At 43.1% G+C, this 9309-nt stretch overlaps 1 pseudogene; it reads left to right on the forward strand.

Annotated features, from left to right (window-relative positions):
• Nucleotides 1–570: 570 nt before the first annotated feature.
• The window catches only part of LOC129830597 (tapasin-like), a 10312-nt pseudogene continuing 1573 nt past the window's right edge, over nt 571–9309 (forward strand).

The following is a 9309-nucleotide window of genomic DNA, read 5'->3' on the forward strand; positions in this document are numbered from 1 at the left end:
GATTGTGCATTCTGCAATGTGTGCACAAACTCTGAGTTTGGAACTCAATTTATTTTTCACGTTTTTGCATTTGTCCCTCAGAAAATCAGTGTACTGACTTAGTTTTACCACGGAGTTTCTTTATTTCTTCACAGCTTCTTCCAGGTCCTAATAGGCCTACTTATAATAATATGGTTATTATGTGCTAAAAGAGACAACTTCAGGCATTTCAATGGTGCACAGCAAAAGGCAGCCAGGGAGACATGCATTGAAATAAATACCCTATGCTAATATTGAAATAGAACTGCGACTTTATTCTAAACATTTTGACTTTATTCACGAAATTAAATGTCGAGTTTATGCTTGAAATATTGCCACTTTGTTCTAGAAATATTTCCAGTTTTTTAAAGTACTATAGTGCAAAACAAAATAATCCAAGTACCACCTGTAACTGTTAATTTTTTTAAATCTTCACTTGGCCCTAATACTCTTCCGTAGTTTCTAAACCGTACATACTGGACTTTTTTTTTTTACTGTATACCATGGTGCTTTGTCTATGCCTCGTCTGGCTATGCGCATGTCAGTGTCTGTCTGCAAAATTAAAGTGAAAGTAGAGTTTGCTGTGGGGAGTTACAGTGGAACTCTGAAGACATATTTCTCCATATTTTTTCTCATCCATCAGACTACAGAATAGTCGAGGACACTGTCGAAAACTAACATGACCAATATATCAAAAATATTGCAATCCTTCCTTGCCTTTAGTTACTTCATGCACGGTAAATTGGTCAGCTTTTCTTACTGCACATTTGATTTGGTGGATGTGTTACTGGTGGCACAGTTACTGTATCTTCTGTATACTCAATTAACCTTAGGTTGTAGCTAATTACAATAAGTGAAAAAAACTTTCTTGAGTTAAAGGGGCAATCAGCAGCTGCTACATCCATTTTTGGACTTATAAATTAATGATATGTACCCATTGATTCTTGAAGAATATAATTTATAAATGGATCATGAGCTTAGTTCAAATGTCGTATCCCATCAGAACACAAAATATAATCTAGAGTGGTCGCATTTCTCCAGGCCCATTCCCCTGAAACAGTGGTGGGGAGGTCGCTTTGTTATTGGTTTAACTGCTGATTTAAGAATAGATACTTTGCATAATATATACCTTGTAGAAAATGCACACGGGCAAAACAGCCCTACATAAAGCTGGCATATTCATTTACATGTAGTTGTATAGAGATTTAGAGTTATTTTCACAGTCTTAATGCTAAGCATGTATCATTAGTCAATAACTTGTTTCTATTCTGATGGCCTTTTCATACCCATCCTTATTCTACACTAGTCTACATCACTTCACCCATAGAGATACAGTTTTGTTCTATTCAATTCTGTTTTTTCACATACCCACATTGGTTGGCTTCACGTTCACACAACTCCCTCATCCTTTTTTCTTCCAGTCTATGGAGCAAGTTTTCCAGTTCTGGAGTGCTGGTTTGTCCAGGAGAAACCAGGTGGGGGCTTCCATGCTGCTATGAGCCAGGAGAAGTCACTACTTTACATCAATACAGACCCAGACAGTGAAGAAACCAGGTCAAAGCAGGGACCATCTACAGACCATGATAGAGTCTACTACGTCACTGGTCAGTATTTATCGTTATATACAGTTGAAGTCGGAAGTTTACATACACTTAGGTTGGAGTCATTAATACTTGTTTTTAAACCACTCCACAAATGTCTTGTTAACAAACTATAGTTTTGGCAAGTCGGTTAGGACATCTACTTTGTCCATGACACAAGTAATTGTTCCAATAATTGTTTACAGACAGATTTATTTCACTTATAATTCACTGTATCACATTTCCAGTGGGTCAGAAGTTTACATACACTAAGTTGACTGTGCCTTTAAACAGCTTGGAAAATTCCAGAAAATGATGTCATGGCTTTAGAAGCTTCTGATAGGCTAATTGACTTAATTTGAGTCAGTTGGAGGTGTACCGGTAGATGTATTTCAAGGCCTACCTTCAAACTCAGTGCCTCTTTGCTTGACATCATGGAAAAATCAAAAGAAATCAGCCAAGACCCTTGACAAAAAACCGCTCAGGAAGGAGACGTGTTCTGTCTCCTAGAGATGAACGTACTTTGGTGCGAAAAGTGCAAATCAATCCCAGAACAACAGCAAAGGACCTTGTGAAGATGCTGGAGGAAACAGGTACAAAAGTATCTATATCCACAGTAAAACGAGTCCTATATCGACATAAGCTGAAAGGCTGCTCAGCAAGGAAGAAGCCACTGCTCTAAAACCGCTATAAAAAAGCCAGACTACGGTTTACAACTGCCATATGGGGACAAAGATCGTACTTTTTGAAGAAATGTCCTCTGGTCTGATGAAACAAAATAGAACTGTTTGGCCATAATGACCATCATTATGTTTGGAGGAAAAAGGGGGAGGCTTGCAAGCTGAAGAACACCATCCAAACCGTGAAGCACGGGGGAGGCAGCATCATGTTGTGGTGAAGCTTTGCTGCAGGAGGGACTGGTGCACTTCACAAAATATATGGCATCATGAGGAATGAAAATTATGTGGATATATTGAAGCAACATCTCAAGACATCAGTCAGGAAGTTGAAGCTTGGTCGCAAATGGGTCTTCCAAATGGACAATGACCCCAAGCATACTTCCAAAGTTGTGGCAAAATGGCTTAAGGACAACAAAGTCAAGGTATTGTAGTGTCCATCACAAAGCCCTGACCTCAACCCTATGGAAAATTTGTGGGCAGAACTTAAAAAGTGTGTGCAAGCAAGGAAACCTACAAACCTGACTCAGTTATACCAGCTCTGTCAGGAGGAATGGGCCAAAATTCACCCAACTTATTGTGGGAAGCTTGTGGAATGCTACCCGAAACATTTGACCCAAGTTAAACAATTTAAAGGCAAATACTAAGTGAGTGTATGTAAACTTCTGACCCACTGGTAATGTAATGAAAGAAATAAAAGCTGAAATAAATCCTTCTCTACTATTATTTTGACATTTCACATTCTTAAAATAAAGTGGTGATCCTAACTGCCATAAGACAGGCAATTTTTACTAGGATTAAGTGTCAGGGATTGTGCAACTGAGTTTAAATATATTTGGTTAAGGTGTATGTAAACTTCCGACTTCAACTGTATTAAATAGGACAATCTCTTTAGAAATGATGCCTGATTTGAGTGACAAACCAGTGGCTGTTACAGGTGCATTCAGTCAGTTTGGTGTGACACCAAGCCTGTAATTTAAATTACACAAGGCTACAAGAGCGTTGCCATTTTAGGCAGAGCTTTTCAGAAAAAGACATGTTATGTAATTGAAAGGATAACTTCAATAGACAAATCTCCTCCTCTCTCCTCAGACCCAGCAGCTACCCTCTGCAGTTCTTCTCTGCACCCACCAGAAGGCTCAGTCCAGAAGCCACAGTGTGAGATCAACCCCTTCATGCCCCAGCCATCCACTGTCCAATGGACAGCCCCACTCACGGACTCTGCCCACAGTCCGATCTACCTGCAAGCCGACTGGTACACTGCTGCCTTGCAGGGCTTTGACGGACAGCTGCGCCTCTCCAATGTCATGCGTGCTCCCACGGCAACCAAGGAACCCAAGGGTATGATTGAAAAGGAATGACATTCTTCTTGAGCAAGGGTTGTAAACGTCAGACAGATTGTCATATATAACCATTACAAGTGATAAAGATGGATTTCTAGTCAACATGACTTACAGTTACCATCACCACAGTGATAATGACTTATTATTAATCATAATTGAAATGAATTTGTCATACACCATGAGGAAGCATAGCAACCTGTGATGTTTATTACCACGTAATGTCACAGGTAATGTAGTATTAAAGTGTAACGTCTCTCTCCTACTCCTCTCTCTCAGTGGTGCTCAGTGTGTCCAGTAGAACCTTCATGATCCGTTCCAGACTCGGGGAACCGGTTGTTCTAGACTGTGGGTTCTGGGTGGATGCCTCTTGTCCTCTCTCTGTCTCTGGCTTCGCCGTGGAGTGGCGCTACCAGTTCAGGGGCGATGGCCGTCTGGTCCTGGCCTACGACGGCAAGAGTGACCGATTTGCAGAGACCCAGGAAGAGGGAGCGGGGCTAGACTTCACGGCTCTGCACGAGACAGGAAATGCATCACTGATCCTGCAGGAAGCTCAAGTGCGCCACTCAGGAACCTACATCTGCACGGTGTACTTGCCCTATCTCTTGGCTCAGGTGGCAGTGGAGCTGGAGATTGTAGGTGAGGAGAGATGAATACGCTTGTTAAGTCGGCCAATACTAAACCATTGTAATGTTTGTTTCAGAACTGTTTGGTAGAATCTCAACCCCTTTGTCTTTACATATTTATTCACTGAAATAACTACTGCAACTTCTTATACAGTACAGTCTTATAATGGTATGTCATGGTCAACTAAATGTCATTAGATTACATGCCATAAGTGTGTATTATCCTATCTTACCTCATTCTCTCCCTCCTCTTTCTCCCTCTATCTCTCGCAGAGCCTCCTTCCCTCTCCATCTTCCCCTCCCCGCTCCCTCTCTCCGTGCCCGGCCAGGTGGTGACGGTGCAGTGCGAGGCGTCAGAATTCTACCCCCTCTCCCTGGAGTTCCGCTGGGTGTTAACAGGGCCGGACGGTAGGGTCAGGCCCCTGGGTCAGGGCAGCATGACGGGCCACAGACAGGGCCCAGACAGCACCTACAGCCAGACCAGCCGTGTGGAGTTGGACTCAGCCAAGCTGGACCTGGGCCGCGGCGGGGAGGTCACCTGTGTGGCTGTCCACCGTGGAGGCACCCGGCGGGGCCAGCGTCACCCTCAATATCACTGGTGAGAGAATTTAATAGAGCTGCATTAAGTTTATGGATGTTACCCCTATCCACTGATTCAGAGCCAGATATTTCTATCCCTGTAAAGGCAAAGGTTAGGATTGGGGTAAGGTCATCTGATCCTAGATCTGTGGTTATGGTCAGTGTCTCTAGGCATACTAGTATAATTACTGATATGCAATTATATTGATCTGAAAAGTCAAATATATTTGACTTGATACAACACTCATGCATGCGTATGTCTTAAATTGACTCCCTCTCTCTTCACCCCAATCAGGTGTCAGTGCTCCCTCCATTGAGGACTACCGTATATGGCGATGGTTGCTGTGGCCCTGGGGATCTATGGTTTGATCAAGGTCGTCTCCTGGACTTTTAGCTCTGGTAACTACAATCAGTTTGAACTAAGATACACAAAAACTACACTAATGTCACGTAAGATGTTGAAGCCGTAAAGCGACTGTGTCCATCCAAAGAATGAATTTGGATCTGATTTGTCAATCTAATGCTTGTCCTTTTCTTGTCTTTATAGGGTCCGGTGATGCTAACGCACAAAATAAGGTAATTACGCTTTCATAAATGTTGTCAGACATATTTTGTAGTTACATGTAACTACTGTGTATCTATGTACACAGCGTAAAAAACATTAAGAACACCTGCTCTTTCCATGACAGACTGACCTGGTGAATCCAGGTGAAAGCTATGATCCCTTATTGATGTCACTTAAATCCTCTTCAATCAGAGTAGATGAAGAGGAGACAGGTTAAAGAGGCATTTTTAAGACTTGAGACAAAAGACATGGATTGTGTATGTGTGCCATTCAGAAGGTGAACGGGCAAGACAAAATATTTAAGTGCCTTTGAACGGGGTATGGTAGTAGATGCCAGGCGCACCGGTTAGAGTGTGTCAAGAACTGCAACACTGCTGGGTTTTTCATGCTCAACAGTTTCCCGAGTGCATCAAGATGATCCATCACCCAAAGGACATCCAGCCAATTTGACAACTGTGGGAAGCACTGGAGTCAACATGGGCCAGCATCCCTGTGGAACGCTTCGGACACCTTGTAGTGTTCATGCCCCAACGAATTGAGGCTGTTCTAGGGGCAAAAGGGGGTGCAACTCAATATTAGGAAGGGGTTCCTAATGTTTGGTACACTCAGTGTATATTCCTGCTACTAGTCACTTTTCATCCCTGTTTACATGTATATCCGCCTATCACTACCCTGACATTCTTGTACACACTCACACCAACACCCACAGTACACACACCCACCCACCACTTATGTTGCTGGCATACTGTTTTGTTTTTATAATTATTTATGCTGCTACCAGTCACTTTCTCCAAATCCCCCCCATATGTACATATCTACCTCAAACTGCTCTAGTATCCCTGCACATTGTACATTTGGTATTGGCACTGACCCTGTGCATAGCTTCCTTTCTTATTTCTTTATTATGTATTTGTTTTACTATTATACTTTTTTGATATTGAATACTCTGCTGTTGGATTGAGCTTGCAAGTTAAGCATTTCACTGTACTTGCATGTGGCAATAAAACTTGAAATATTGTTTTCATTTAGTTTGTTTTTAATATTTTGGTTCCGTTTTATCTTGCCTTGTATAGACTATTTTTAAGGAATGTTTTTCTTATTGATGGTCTTACCATCAGAGCTGTTAGATTAGTGTATTGCCAGGAATGAGCAACAACGTTGAGCAAATTAGGACTTTTTGAGATGGGATGTAATTAAGTATTTGTTCATCTTCAAAACAGTGTTGAAGGAAACTAACAAGGTGATAGAGATCAACCCTTACCTGCTGGGGACCATGTCTGGCAGAGCTGCAGACTGCCAGTACTGGGAGAGACTGCTGGCTAAGGAGTGCAGGTCTGTTAGAGCTTGTTTTTGTGGGATAGAGTCCCGCTATGCAGTGGCGTGTATTCATGGGTGCCAAGGGAGTACAGCCCCCCAACATCACATCAATCCAAACTTCATTTGACAGAAACAACTTGAATTGTTGCATCTCATTGTGTTGTCCTGCGGTGGCTAGCTAGCTAAAATAGTCCCTTTCCTAAATTAGCCATGGATGGAGATAGGGATTTGGACTGGTGGTTTTACTTAATTCTCCGAACTGGACAATGATTATAATGTAAATTCTGATCCAACCATAAATTCATAAATTGTGCCTCTGGCCTGAGAGGATGGATGTTCCGTATCAAATCAAATCAAGTTTATGTGTCACGTGCGCCGAATACAACAGGTGTAGACCTTACAGTGAAATGCTTACTTACAGGCTCTAACCAACCGTGCAAAAAAGGTATTATGTGAACAATAGGTAAGTAAAGAAGTGAAAAATAACAATAGCGAGGCTATATACAGTAGTGAGGCTGTAACAGTAGCGAGGCTGCATACAGACACCGGTTAGTCGGGCTGATTGAGGTAGTATGTACATGTAGATATGGTTAAAGTGACTATGCATATATGATGAACAGAGAGTAGCAGTAGCGTAAAAGAGGGGTTGGCGGGTGGTGGGTGGCTGGACACAATGCAGATAGTCCGGTTAGCCAATGTGCGGGGGCACTGGTTGGTCGGGCCAATTGAGGTAGTATCTACATGAATGTATAGTTAAAGTGACTATGCATATATGATAAACAGAGAGTAGCAGCAGCATAAAAGAGGGGTTGGGGGGAGGGGGGGCACACAATGCAAATAGTCCGGGTAGCCATTTGATTACCTGTTCAGGAGTCTTATGGCTTGGGGGTAAAAACTGTTGAGACATCTTTTTGTCCTAGACATGGCACTCCGGTACCGGTTGCCATGGGGTAGTAGAGAGAACAGTCTATGACTGGGGTGGCTGGGGTCTTTGACAATTTTCAGGGCCTTCTTCTGACACCGCCTGGTTTAGAGGTCCTGGATGGCAGGCAGCTTAGCCCCAGTGATGTACTTGGCCGTACGCACTATCCTCTGTAGTGCCTTGCGGTCGGAGGCCGAGCAATTGCCGTACTAGGCAGTGATGCAACCAGTAAGGATGCTCTCGATGATGCAGCTGTAAAACCTTTTGAGGATCTCAGGACCCATGCCAAATCTTTTCAGTTTCCTGAGGGGGAATAGGCTTTGTCGTGCCCTCTTCACGACTGTCTTGGTGTGTTTGGACCATTCTAGTTTGTTGGTGATGTGGACACCAAGGAACTTGAAGCTCTCAACCTGCTCCACTACAGCCCCGTCGATGAGAATGGGGGCGTGCTCGGTCGTCCTTTTCCTGTAGTCCACAATCAGCTCCTTAGTCTTGGTTACGTTGAGGGATAGGTTGTTATTCTGGCACCACTTGGCCAGGTCTCTGACCTCCTCCCTATAGGCTGTCTCGCCGTTGTCGGTGATCAGGCCTACCACTGTTGTGTCGTCAGCAAACTTAATGATGGTGTTGGAGTCGTGCTTAGCCATGCAGTCGTGGGTGAACAGGGAGTACAGGAGGGGACTGAGCACGCACCCCTGGGGGGCTCGAGTGTTTAGGATCACCGTGGTAGATGTGTTGCTACCTACCTTCACCACCTGTGGACGGTCCGTCAGGAAGTCCAGGATCCAGTTGCAGAGGGAGGTGTTTAGTCCCAGGATCCTTAGCTTAGTGATGAGCTTTGAGGGTACTATGGTGTTGAACGTTGAGAGCCATTACCAGCCTTTCAAAGCACTTCATGGCTACGGACGTGAATGCTACGGGTCTGTAGTCATTTAGGCAGGTTGCCTTCGTGTTCTTGGGTACAGGGACTATGGTGGTCTGCTTGAAACATGTTGGTATTACAGACTCAATCAGGGACATGTAGCTAGATGTAGTAGATAATCATTGTCCATGCATGAAAGGAAATTAGGCTAGCGAGCAAGCATTTTAGCCAGGTAGACTAGGACAACAAAAACTAAAAGTGTACTGTATGACAGGGTGATAGGCCGTTTCGTCAACATGAAATAGAGGATGGCATTGGTGTTTCTCTACAAGTAGCGTGTTTTACTTCTACTTATGCACACATACACACACACACAAACAGAAATCAGTACCATGGACAGCCACATAATGTTTAGCATATGTTGATTTGACTAAATTGTTTTTAGAATCTTTTAGTTGTCACTGTATTAGACTAAGCAGAGGTGATTTAATGATGTTGAAGTTGAAATGGTCCTGGAATAGTGGAGGCATCGGCTGTTTCTTTGCAACTTGTTCTAAATAAATAGTTGTTCACTAGTCCGAAAATGTCGGAAACATTAACTTGCTTGACCATGCTGTAGGTCATGTAACTGTTCGTACATGCAATATGCTTTATGGACTTCACTGGACAGAGGCTACTTTCTGGTTTTATGATGAAACAAAGATTTGGTTGAATTTATTCTGCCACTGTGTCTTCTTATTGTCTCGGTCTTAGGCATATATTTCACAGTCACAAGGCATATGAACCGACAGGTTATAGAGCAAACAACACAATTATCACAACA

The sequence above is a fragment of the Salvelinus fontinalis genome, chromosome 32 (genome assembly GCF_029448725.1).
Source record: "Salvelinus fontinalis isolate EN_2023a chromosome 32, ASM2944872v1, whole genome shotgun sequence".
NCBI classification, from domain to species: Eukaryota; Metazoa; Chordata; class Actinopteri; order Salmoniformes; family Salmonidae; genus Salvelinus; species Salvelinus fontinalis.